Source organism: Cervus canadensis, chromosome 33 (genome assembly GCF_019320065.1).
Source record: "Cervus canadensis isolate Bull #8, Minnesota chromosome 33, ASM1932006v1, whole genome shotgun sequence".
Taxonomy (NCBI): domain Eukaryota; kingdom Metazoa; phylum Chordata; class Mammalia; order Artiodactyla; family Cervidae; genus Cervus; species Cervus canadensis.
In genome coordinates, this window is record NC_057418.1 from 34,553,602 (window position 1) to 34,566,677 (window position 13,076).

Below are 13,076 nucleotides of genomic sequence, written 5' to 3' on the forward strand. Positions count from 1 at the left end.
ATGTCTTTTAATTTCCTGGATACAGTCACTGTCCCCAGTGATTTTGGAGCCCAAGAAAATAAAATCTGTCACTACTTCTATCTTTTCCCCTCCTATTTGCCAATTCCCCAATGGCTCAACAGGTCAAGAGTCCGCCGGCAGTGCAGGCAATGCAGAAGACTCAGGTTCCATCCCTGGGTCGGGAAGATCCCCTGGAGGAAGGAATGGCAACCCACTCCAGTATTCTTGCCTGGAAAATTGCATGGACAGGGAAGCCCGACATGCTGCTGTCCATGAAGTCACAAAGAATTGGACACGATTTAGCGACTGAACAACGCAACAACAATATCCTAAAACACAGGGTTGTACTGTGGAGCAAATTGGACGGGAGGATAACTCTTCCGGGGAGGGTGAGGATAGGAGAAAGTTTTCAAAGGAAGATAATTTTAAAGTAGGCAACACTACTCTTCAGGAGGCATGTCCCCCTATACCAGAACCCCCATGCTTTTCGGACCCTGAGGCTCTCAGCTGGGTGACCAGTTCACTGCAGACCCCCTGTAGGATGCGTGCTCCAACTGCCCCACCCCCACTTCACACGTCCCATCAGAATGCAGTGTGTATCCACCCGTTTTCCTAGATTTGATTCACATGCACAGAGCTGTCTTGGGAAACCAAGAAATCTTGCAAACTAATTTTATTCAGTATAAATAGTCATCATTAGGTTAGACGTGACTTTTCCCAAGGGTATTACTATTTCAGCACAGAAGCAAAAGACTATTGAGGTTGGAAAATAATTTGATGCTGGGAATGAGTTGCTAAAGGGGGAATTATTAGGGTCACAGGGAGTTTCTCGGCACTCCTCAATTTATTCCAAGAAGCAGCTGCTTCCTCTGCTGTGGGTGAAGTCTGTTTCTACTCACGGTTTGTGGGACGCCTGAGGAATAGGGAATCCTCACCTGATGATGCTAAGTGACGGCATTCACTTCGGAGCAGTCTGGTAGAGATCTCTGACGACCCCTTGCGCACACAGCCCCTGTGTGTGCTTGGTTTACTTTAGGACAGAGGTTTGCACGTGGGGAAAGAGAATGATCTGAGCAAAACCAATATCCCCCCCGCTCTCCAACTGATAACACATGACCCCCATTATAGATGCTCATGAGCACCTTTTCTAAATTCACTCATATTTCTGCACAAAAACTAATGGCCCATTGATTCAGGAGTTGTGCATGTGACAGTAGCTGGTGCCAGATGTGGCAGAGGAAAGCCGACAGCCCCCGTGATGGAGCTAACCATCGGAAACGAAGCACAGGGAGACGTCCGAGCCGACCCCAGGTGGGAATCCGTCACAACTTTTGAGCCAAAACGATCATGATTGTTGGCAAAACTTCCTCTTGGCAAGTGCTGTTGCACACACCATTTTTCCATACAAATTAAGCTAAATGCATTATGAACAGTTGGTAACTATTAACAGTGACTACACTTTTCGACAGTCTCTAACAATTTTCTTCAACTCTTACCATGTTAATAGATGTGTTAATCACTGCACTAAACAAGGCATATAATGAGATCAGTTAATGTGGCTCTCTACATGGAGAAAGGGGAACATTGGGATTATAATGACAAAATTACGTACGTTTGAAAAAGATGTGTTACTTAGATATCCCAATAATGAGAATTCTAGGATGTTCAGAGAAAATTTTAATAATCTACTTAGAATATAAAAGCAACATATATAGAAATCAATCTATGTTCCTCACAGCTTTACGTATAAAGTTAGATTGGAAAAGGTGAGAAATCAGATAAATAAAATAAATTATATTCTCAGGATCAACCTCTCTGTGGTTACTGAAATTAATTTTCTAAAATATATTTATGAAAAAGAGGTCACAAAAAATGTGTGCAGTGTGAGTTAGTCTGTCACTGGGCTATCATTCTAGCTAAATAAACAAGTACACTCAGACTTATATGCACACAATCCTGGATAAATATATATCACAATATTCACAAAGGCTCTACAGAAATGAAAGAGTCATAGATAGATAGAGAGATAGATAGATAGAGTGCTGTGAGCTCAGTCGCTCAGTCATGTCTGACTCTCTGTGGCTCCATGGACTGTAGCCCATGGGTTCCTCTGTCCATGGAATTTTCCAGATAAGAATACTGGAGTGGGTTGACATTTCCTATTCCAGGGGATCTTGCTGACCCAGGGATCGAACCCAAGTTGCTTGCATCTCCTGCATTGGCAGGTGAATTTGTTACCACAAGAGTGACCTGGGAAGCCTATGTATAATATACATATATGACTTTTATCTCATTTCTTCCCTACAAATAACATATATTACATTTTTTAGTATGGAAATACATGTTAATTTACAAAAAACAACAACAACCGCCCAGTACTACAGTGGTTTAAAACAAAACTCCTTCCCAAATATAGGCCAGCACCGTCTTTAACAGTTCCCTTTTAGAATATTTGAGGCAGGTTAGAATTTTCCAAAGGGTTTTTAACTAACTCTGAGAGACAAAGAGCATAAAGAGAAACAGCAAAGAAAAGGCAGGAAACATAAAAACAGCCGAGCTTTCAAAGTATAGGTTTCACGTCCCATAATAACTGCTTTCCAAGCTAGCAGGCCACGTTTCAGCTGTCATGCTGTCTGGCTCCTGCCTCAAAGGCTTAGCACAACTCTTCAGGAACGGGCATCAGGCTACGATTCCTGCACTCTTGGCTCTAGACAAAGATCCCATTTTATTTTCAAATTACACACAAAGAAAGTGGTCTTCGGGTCATCCCAAACTCTTCCGTGTCTCCAGTTTAAAAAAAAAAAAAAAATTCAGGAAACAAACAATTTCTTCTATTTCTGGTTTTTGCTCTGGAGGATGTAAATTATCAAAAGTCCCTTTAAAAGTCATTTGTGAATCACAAATGAGTCTTTCACTCAAACAAAATCGTATTTTCCTATTCTCAGCCCCCAACCCCATTACCACCAGCACTACAGATTTTGGAATGACCTACCCAAGTCCAGATTATCTCTATATTTCTATGGGATTCACTTAAGAATTTTTGAGTCTGAGGTCCTAATTTTGAATTTCAAGTCTCCCACGACTCATCTCTGTGTTTTTGAGCAAATTGATTAATCTTTCTAATTCACAATTTCTTCCCAGGTAACAGTTCCACTCTTAGGGACATTTGCTGAAGCTCCAAGGAGGTGCTATTGTTACTCAGCTCCCTGACTCTTCGCAGCCCCCTGGACGGCAGCACGCCAGGCCTCCCTGTCCCTCACTGTGTCCCAGGTTTGCTCAAACTCACGTCCATTGAGCTGGTAACACCATCCAACCATCTCATCCTCTGTCATCCCCGTCTCCTCCTGCCTTTAATCTCTCCCAGGATCAGGGTCTTCTCCAATGAGTCAGTTCTTCACATCAGGTGGCCAAAGGATTAGAGCTTCAGCGTCAGTCCTTCCAGTGAATATTCGGGGTTGATTTCCTTTACAATTGACTGTTTTTATTTCATTTTTTTTTTTTATCTCCTTCCTGTCCAAGGGACTCTGAAGAGTCTTCTCCAGCACCACAGTTCAAAAGCATCAGTTCTTTGGTGCTCAGGCTTCTTTGGGCTTCTCAGGTGGTGGTACACTCTGCTTAGTCACTCAGCCATGTCCGACTCTTTGTGCCCCATGGACTGTAGCTCACCAATCTCCTCTGTAGCTCGCCAGTCTCCTCTGTCTGTGGTGATTCTCTGGGCAAAAATACTGGAGTGGATTGCCAGGCCCTCTTCTATGGGGTCTTCCCAACTCAGGGATCAAACCCAGGTCTCCAACACTGCAGGCAGATTCTTTACCCATCTGAGCCACCAGGGAAACCCCAGGTGTCCTTACGGTAAAGAACCTGCCTGCCGATGCAGGGGGTGCAGGAGACACGGGTGCCCTGGGTCAGGAAGATCCCCTGGAGTAGGAAACGGCAACCCACTCCAGTCTTCTTGCCTGGAGAATGCCATGGACAGAGGAGCCTGGTGGGTTACAGCCCATAGGCTCGCAAAGAGTCGGACACGACTGAAGAGCCTTCACACACAAGCAGACTTCTTTATGGTCCAACTCTCACATTGGTACGTGATTACTGGAAAAACCATAGTTGACAAGCAGCTGCCCGTTGTTTACACTGGGTCTAGTGCAAAGTAGACTCTGAGTGAAAGGAATACATCAGGCTTACAGCAGTAGTTCACAGGGACTCTGTTCTGAAACTTTTCCAAAGACCTTTAAATTAGTTCCTTGCACGGTTATTTATGACCACATTTAGGACTGCAGATGAGCTATGAAATGTGTCATTAGCTACTATTGAGTGTGGGGAGTGGAAATGACCAGGCATACTTTTTTTTCCCCCTAACTTGGAGCAAATAATCTAAGATGCAGAAATGCATGACATCCAGGGTTGCCTCTCATCCCTCATGTTCACTCCCTGTGAGGGCAGCGAATGGACGAGATCTTGGTGCACACACAGCCAGTGGTGGGATCACATGAGAGATCCGTTCCCAGAAAATGCAGACTCGACAGCTAATCCTCCAGGAGAAACTGGAAAACCCCGCTCTGCCTCGCCTCGCCCCAGACACTGTGGTTAGGGGAGGGAGAACAGTTTGCTTGCTGATATGTCCAGCCTAATACGGCTGATTATCTTTTCTTTCTTTCTTTTCTGTTTGTAGGCAGTTTGGAAAGCTTCCCGGGTGATGATCTATTTGTCTTTCCAAACAGCACCTCACAGGCTGAAGAAATAGAATGCGTGTGAGGGAAAACCAACTTGTGAGCAGGGTGGAATTTTCTCCTTCTCTACATTAGCGGATTCCCTGGTGTTGATTCAGAGGCTAAAGAAAAGATCCTGCCTGTTATACAGTTTCAGCAAACACACAAATCCAACACGTCTCTGTCTACAGCCTGAGGGGCCGACCTGTGAGTTTGTTGCTGTCCAGGGGCAGGAAGGAATTCCTCGGCAGCAGAGTGAAAGCATCGTTTTTTCTCTTCTCATCGCTGCGTTCACTTTAACTCCTCTCCAGATGTTTCCTCCCTCCCACGCTGGGGGAGGTGATGGATTCAGAGGAGCTAGGAGAGGAGGGAAAGAAATGAAGCCACTCGTCCGGGAGACAGGCTCGTAAGACAGACAGTATGTAGGTCTCTTGTTTGTGCGGTTCTATTTCTAGACCATGAGGAGGAGGAGGAGGAGGTCTGATCGAGAAATGGTGCCAAGAGTTGAGATGCAGTGTTTCTTCGTGGTGATGGAGGAGGCACGGAGATGCAACTAGTTGCAGAAACATCTTTAGCTTTTTCTCGCATACAAAGAAAAAAATGATGCTTTCTGGTGGGAAACGTGTTTGAATTCCCAAGTTAAATACGCAGAGAGATTGAAAGCGTAAAACTGAAAAAAGTAGGAGAGGGAAGAACTCCCAAGATGCCGATTTATTCGTGAGCAGAAGGCGATTAGAAGATGAGAAATACATTTAATACACCCTCTAAACAGCATACATGTCTTCACTGGGTTGCATGCTTTTTTAGGTTAAATTGTTTCTCCCAGAAGATACCCTGAAATCCAGATCCTAGCACCAGGGGAGGCGACCGTATGAGGAGAAAGAGCCCCCGGATGTAGCCGAGTTAGAATGAGGTCACACGAGGGGAAAGTGGGCCCTGATACAATGTGATAAGCATGAATGCTCAGTTGCTCAGTCATGTCCTACTCCTGGGGTCACCATGGACCCTTGCCCATCAGGCTCGTTTGTCCACGGGACTTTTCCTGGCAAGAATACTGGAGTGGGTTGTGCATTTTCTTCTCCACGGGATCTTCTTGACCCAGGGGATCAAAGCGACATCTCCTGCGTCTTCTGCACTGCAGGCAGATTTTTTACCACTGAGCCACCGGGGAAAGCCCAATGTGATGGATGGGTATCTCTAAGAAGAGACAGAGGACACACAGGTAGAGAATCACGTGACCAGAGCAGCAGAGATTAGAGTGATACAGTGGCAAGTGAACCCCAAGGGCCGGGGCCACCACCAGTGGCTCGGAGGAGGGGAGAGAGGATTCCACCCAGAGCTTTAGAGGGAGCCCAGCCCTGCTGACAGCTTGGGACTCCTGGCCTCCAGAACTGTGATGGAAGACATTTCTACCATTTTAAACCGTCGCGCGTGTGGCATGTTACCACAGCAGTCCTTGGAATCTAATACACACACCGAAGGAAATGTGAGCGGAATAGGACATTGTTGTTACTATGAAAGGATCTGCAACATAGCTAAGAAGGTTACCTGGTGGGTGCTGAAAACAACTCTTTACTGCTCCTGGGGGAAGAAAGATCGATATTACCATGTTGAGGCTGTTGATGAAGCTTTTGTGCTAAAATCTCTGATCAAAGCCTCGTGCTCTACACATGTAATATTAGAACCATGTTATTTTGAAAATGAAATGGACTGAAGAGAGTATCCAAGCCCTTGCACAATGTGCCCTAATTCGAGTTAAGGTCCCGAAGGGTCACTTCACCCGTGGCCCCGGTCCTGCTGTTTCTGCCTCTTTAACAAGGGTAGGTTCACTGTGATCTGCACCAGACACTTAGCGTCAGGACAAAATGCTGTCATGTAGCATGGGCATGAAGGAGCTTGCTTTCCCCAGCCAGTGAGAACAGGGCTTTCCAAAACTTGAGCAGACTCACCCATCTTCATGTTTGCTTGTGTCTTGATCGATGATTCTAAGTCTCTACCACTTCGATCCCTAGGTCTGGAAGATCCCTTGGAGAAGGGAATGGCAACCCACTCCACCAATGTTGCCTGGCAAATCCCATGGCTGGAGGAGTCTGGTGGGCTACAGCCCATGGGGTCACCAAGAATCAGACACGGCTGAGCACACATGCACAACTAACAATTATTTTTCTTAAGGAGAACATGACCCAGATGAATTTAAGTGGAAAATGTATTTTTAGAAGGATGTTGTCTAGCTTATAAGATACTAAGAAAGACTCAGGCAATGGGCCACATAAAGAGTAGGACGAATCTCCCACCAGATAAGACATCCGAGGAGGACTGCGGGCCCCACCCTCAGACTCCCAAGACACCAGGTCATCTCTCTGCCCACTGCTCCCTTGCCCACCTGCTGTTCTGGTCCTGAAGGCTGTAGCTGCTGCCTCAGTCTCCTGCCTTTAGTCAATCGCAAGGCATCTGGGTGTGTGAGCCCAGCCTCATGTGAATCTCATGGAACTGGTTGTACAAGTAGAATGTAACTGCGTAAATGAATGGCAACTTCTTAGTACCTCAAAATATTTATATTAGTAATTTTATAAGATTAAGACATGCTATGAAATAAGAAAAAAGACTTAACAGTTAACTCCTTCCCAGGAGCACCAGTAAATAATCCAGCATCACATCATGTCCTACTTTGTAAGAGCAAGCTGGAAATGAGAACATAGGTAAAAATTACAAGACATTTTTAATTCTGAGGTTCTTCCAATAAGATGATAAATTCCCAGAGGCAGAGAATATATTCCAACCTCCCTTTCTCTCTCTGTGGACGTCTGAGCTGTGTTTTTGTGCCACCGATGCTAGTTGAATGCCACCCCCCACCCCGCCCCCACCAGAAACTTCCTAAAACACACAGTGATTGACAGGACGCCGGGGGAGCCACAGGTCACAGAGGGAGGTCAGCCACCAACGCCCAGCAGCCTGATCATCTCCTGTGGGTAACCCCAGCCCCGTGTGTCCTTTGGTTTCATTTCTATGGTAAGATGTGGATACCTAGCCAGGAGAAAGGAGCTTTAAATTTAGGTGTGCCTCTGACTTGTCTATCTTCCCAGATTTTGAACTTCTTGAAGACTCCAGCTGCAACTTCTATTGCTAAAATTTCCAAGTGCCTTAGCTCACTGCCATTCACTCAAGGAATAGACACTTTACATTTCATGGGAAGAACAAAATTAGGTTATAAATAGCTCACAGCATGGTTTATGGATATCATTTAAAACAGTGCTCTCCATCCGCAAGCAATATATGCCGAGAACCAATTAAATGCCATGTGCAGCACTTCCTGGATGACTGGAATTTATTCAGAAAAATCATCACTGCTTTTGTGATTATCCAAACCTTCGGGACACAGATCAATTCCAGAGTGAATTCTGTGAAGTGCATGGCAGACAAGGCCCCCTCTGATCTCAATGTGTCATTTCACAGGGATCATGCCTGCAGACAGCCACAGAGAGCATTGAGAGTGGCTTACAAGCGGAAAAGACGTCGGCGTGCTCGGGGTATGTTTGTGAGTTGTAGCTGAGTGCAAAATGTCATAAAGAAAGCATGACATTTCAGGAAGAGCTGGACCTGTCATACCCAGCATCATTTGCAAAGAGTCTTTCCCTAGTTTCTTTTGTCTTAATAAGTGATTATACAAGGCTCTAGGCTCAGACTCCTGGAACCGATTGTTCCAAATGCATCTGCCTTGTTGTCAGTGTTGTTTGTGTTGGCATCACACAAACATATAAAATGGGAAATTATAAACAAAGATAGTCTTTGCAAGACAAACTTTTTTCTTTAAATTTACCTTTTAATTAATTTATTTATTTATATTTATTTACTTTTTATTCTAGTTGGAGGCTAATTACTTTACAATATTGTGGTGGTTTTCAGCATACATTCACGTGAATCAGCCATGGGTGTACATGTGTTCCCCTCTTTTTTACACAAAACTATTATGTTACTGTAGAACAACTTAAGATAGATAAGCAAATAAAATGCAAAAGTGTTATCAAATTTATTAGTCACACTTAACATTTACTTCATTTCTATTATATTTTAATTACATATATTTATATATTCTCTATTGTTCATAATTATATATTATATATAATTGTATCTATTATGTATTTACACTATTACATAATATAAATGCTGTTTTATTATTTCTATGTACACATACATATAGTTTTATTTATTTTTGACACATCTGTATATGGATAGGAGGGCTTCCCAGGTGGCACTAGTGGTAAAGAGCCTGCCTGCCATTGCAGGAGACAAGAGACGCAGGTTCGATCACCAGGTCGGGAAGATTTCCTGGAGGAGGCATGGCAACCCATTCTAGCATTCTTCCCTGGATTCCATGGACAGAGGAGTCCGGTGGGCTACAGTCCACCAGTGGCCGGGAGTCGGACAGGACTGAAGTGACTTAGCATAGGACAGCACGTGTGGGTCGGACTGTCATGTTCTTTTTAAGTTATCACTCAGCCTCATATGTAACTAAATGACATTTGGAAATATGACAGAGTATTCATACTATTTCATAATTTGATATTTTTTCTATGAGGTGAACATTTGATATTGATACTGACTATCCACAGGCATTCTACTTTGTTTCCAAGCTTTTAGCATTGTATATCATTTTGGATGAACATCCTTAATCAAAACATTTGCTTATATAGTTTTATTTAGATTTCTTGGTAAGAGGTAATGAACATTTTAGAAAAAAGAAAGAAGAGAAAAAAAGTGTATCCCCCAAATTATTCACCCTCCCCCTAAATGTCCAATTTTTCAAAAAGTATATGAGAGAACTCATTTTATTCCAACCTTTCTGAAATTGAATATGACCATTAAAGCTTTTTTCATAATCTCTCAAACAAGAAAGTTATATTTTTGTTTTAATTTTAATTATTAAGCTGAACAATTTAAACAGTTTTGTTAATCATCTGTAGTTCCTCTTCTGCAGTAGTCATGTTAAAATTATCTTTCGCTAAATTTTAGCATTTTTCTTATCCACTTATGTGGATTCTTTCTATAATAGTTTATTGTCCTTCTTCTCTTATATTTGTTGTAATTGTGTTTCTTATTTGCACTTTTAAAATTAGGTTTGTGATTAACATCTTCAAATTCATACTTACTATTTATGTTCTTTTATATTTCATGTTGATTCAGATTTGGGAAGTGACTGATTTCAAGATCATATATATGTTTTCCTATAATTTTATATCCATTCTCTGGTTTTTATCTTCTAATAAAATTATTTAATGTATTAGAATTTCAGTGTTTCTTATGAAGTGAAGCTCCAAAATTCAAATTTATAATATCAAAATTAACAAGAAAAGTGAACCCACACTCTGATATATATGTAATTGTATTTAAAATTTCTCTGTAATTGTACTTGAAACCCAAAAGTGACTATCCATAAACACAGATCTACTCTTCCTATTTTTAAGTGGAACAATATTTTAAAGAATGATATCATTTTGAAATGTAAGAAAAACAAATGTAAAATATAGAATTCCTTTTGAGAGACAGGATTAAAGGTAAAGTGAGATTTAATATGGCTGGTAGCCATTTTCTCTCCCTATCAACTGAGGGTTGAGACCAGAGAGTAAATCTGGTGAGACTGATCTGAAAATACTACCCGATCTGGTGAGGGTGTGATTTTTTAAAACCTACAAGATTAGAATAGTAAACTCATGTGAGTAATGTACAGCTGCAAAGATTAATGCTTCTGCTGTCTCTTCAGCTAGGCTGTCTCCTCTGCTGATGGCATTTATGTAGGACTGGCCAGCTTTGATGAATAGTTTGCAATAATAACAGGTGGACTGAGTTAATCAAAATGGCCACATTTATAGTAGAAATAATCCCCAAGGGCTGTTTAATTGTCTGCATGTCTGAATGTTCTGATATGACTTTTTTTTTTTTTCTCTTGCCATCTTAAACAATAAAATTCAGTGTGAGGAACGTAGAGACAGATGTAGAAAGTAGGCTAAGAACCACACGGGTCTGAAACCAGGACAATTGTCTCCGTCGACGATGCCTCTAACAGAAACTGAAGATTAATTACGAGACAATGAATGCTTATTGTCTCTTATTTGGTGTCCCATGGCTGAAATAGGCAGTGTTTCTGATGGATATATTTGTGGAGCTTTTTCAGATAAAGAGAATCATGTAAGTTAGGGCTTTTCTGGCATAGATATGATCTGGCACCAACACACGAGGACCTTTTTGTGTCTGCATGTAGCTCATGCCCAGGATGCTGGAGGGCACGTATGCCATGGAATTTTTTGCTGGGCTTTCAGTGCTCCGGAGGATTTACATTAGTGAGACAAATGGCTAATTCACTACAGCCAAATGTTGCACATTTCATGATTAAAGACAAGCCTCCCAGGACTGGGCTTCATTTATTTCTCCCACAGTGAAATATGTGTGGATTTATATTTTTTCATTACTACATAAATACAAGCAGTTTACAAAATGCTGGAGGAATTATCGAAGTGAAATCTTCCATTTGAAGACAACGGAAGGAATTTTCCTATTGTTTTTTCTTTGTAAAAGCATATCTCATTTCGTGCTCAGTCGTGTCTGACTCTTTTGTGACCCCGTGGAGACTGCCTCTTCTGTCCCTGAAATTTTCCAGGAAAGAACACTGGAGTGGGTTGCCATTTTCTCCTCTAGGGGATCTTCCTGACCCAGGGATCAAACCCACGTCTCCTGCATCTCCTGCATTTTCAGGCTGATTCTTTACCTCTGAGCCACCTGGGAAGCCCTCAAAGCACCTGCCACCATATAATGATTTAATGAAAATAAAAAGATCTATTTAATTGCATTACTTAAAAAGTGAAATGAATAAAATTCAGCACATCCACTCATTAAGTCAGCTGGAGTTAAAGGCTACTGGAGAAATTTGTACCACTAATCGCCCCAACTTACTGCAGTGTTTGTGGCTTCCCCGGTGGCTCAGTTCATAAAGAACCTGCCTGCCAACGCAGGAGACACAAGAGGTGTGGATTCAAACCCTAGGTGGAGATCCCCTGGAGAAGGAAATGGCAACCCACTCCAGTGTTCTTGCCTGGAGAATCCCATGGACAGAGGAGCCTGGCGGGCTGCGGTCCATGGGATCACAAAGAGTTTGGACATGACTGAGCACACACACAGTACACAGGTCAGCAGGGTTCATTGCAGCGCTATTTACCAGTTCGTGGAAGCAGCTTAATGCCCATCAACAGATGGATGGGTGGAGATGTGGTACATGTATACCACAGAATACTACTCATCCATAAAACGAATAAACTAGTGGCATTTGCAGAGACTTGGATGGACCTAGAGACTTCATACAGAGTGAAGTAAGGCCGAAAGAGGAAAGCAAATATCATATAATATTGCTTATCTATAGAATCTAGAAAAATAATACAGGTGAACTTACTTGTGAAGCAGAGATAGAGACAGATGGAGAGAACAAGCATGTGGACACCAAAGAGCGAAGGTGGGGTGGGACCAATTAGGAGATTGGGATGGACATATATGCTCTACTACGCATAATATAGACAATTAATGAGAACCTACTGCATAGCACAGCGAACTCTACCCAGTACTCTGTGGTGGCCTAGATGGGAAGAAAATCTAAAAAAGAGGGGATGTATGTATACTATATATATATCGTTTAAAAGGGGGGATATATGACTGATTCACTTTGCTACACAGTGGAAACTGACAACATTGTAAAGCAACTATGCACTCATCAACATTGGTAGAGATGGCATTAGATCATAACAGCAAGGTTGCTGGTTTAGTTCACATGATTATACCGTAAATTTTCCAGGTTATCAAACTATTCATCTGTCTGTTCACCTACCCCAGGAATTCTTCAGTGACCCCCTTGTGCTCGCTCCCAGGAATCAGGAATTCAGTAATTCACAAGACAAAGTGTGAGTTCCCTGGAACTGACTGTGAAGGCAGCAGTTAAAAATAGAGCTCTATATTTCATCCATCGGAAGGCTTCTGTACCTTAATAAAAAGTCATCCGGGCATATTTACGGGATTCCATTTCCAAACTATTCTGTTCCATTGGTCTATGTGTCTTTCCCTTCATCAATACCATACAATTTGATTTTAGCAACTCTATAACTCTTGGATTCAAATAGAGTAATCCCTCCTCTTTATTCTTCTTTTTAATAGTTTTAGCTTAGATTAATTTAAAGTTTTTATTCTTTCCTAATATATATGTTTAATATCATAAAATTCCCTCTCAGCATTGTTTTAACTATATCCCACAGATATTCCAGTTTCTTCAACTTTATATATATAACTTTTAGAATAATCTTGTCTATAAGTAACTATACAACATTTTACTAGGAT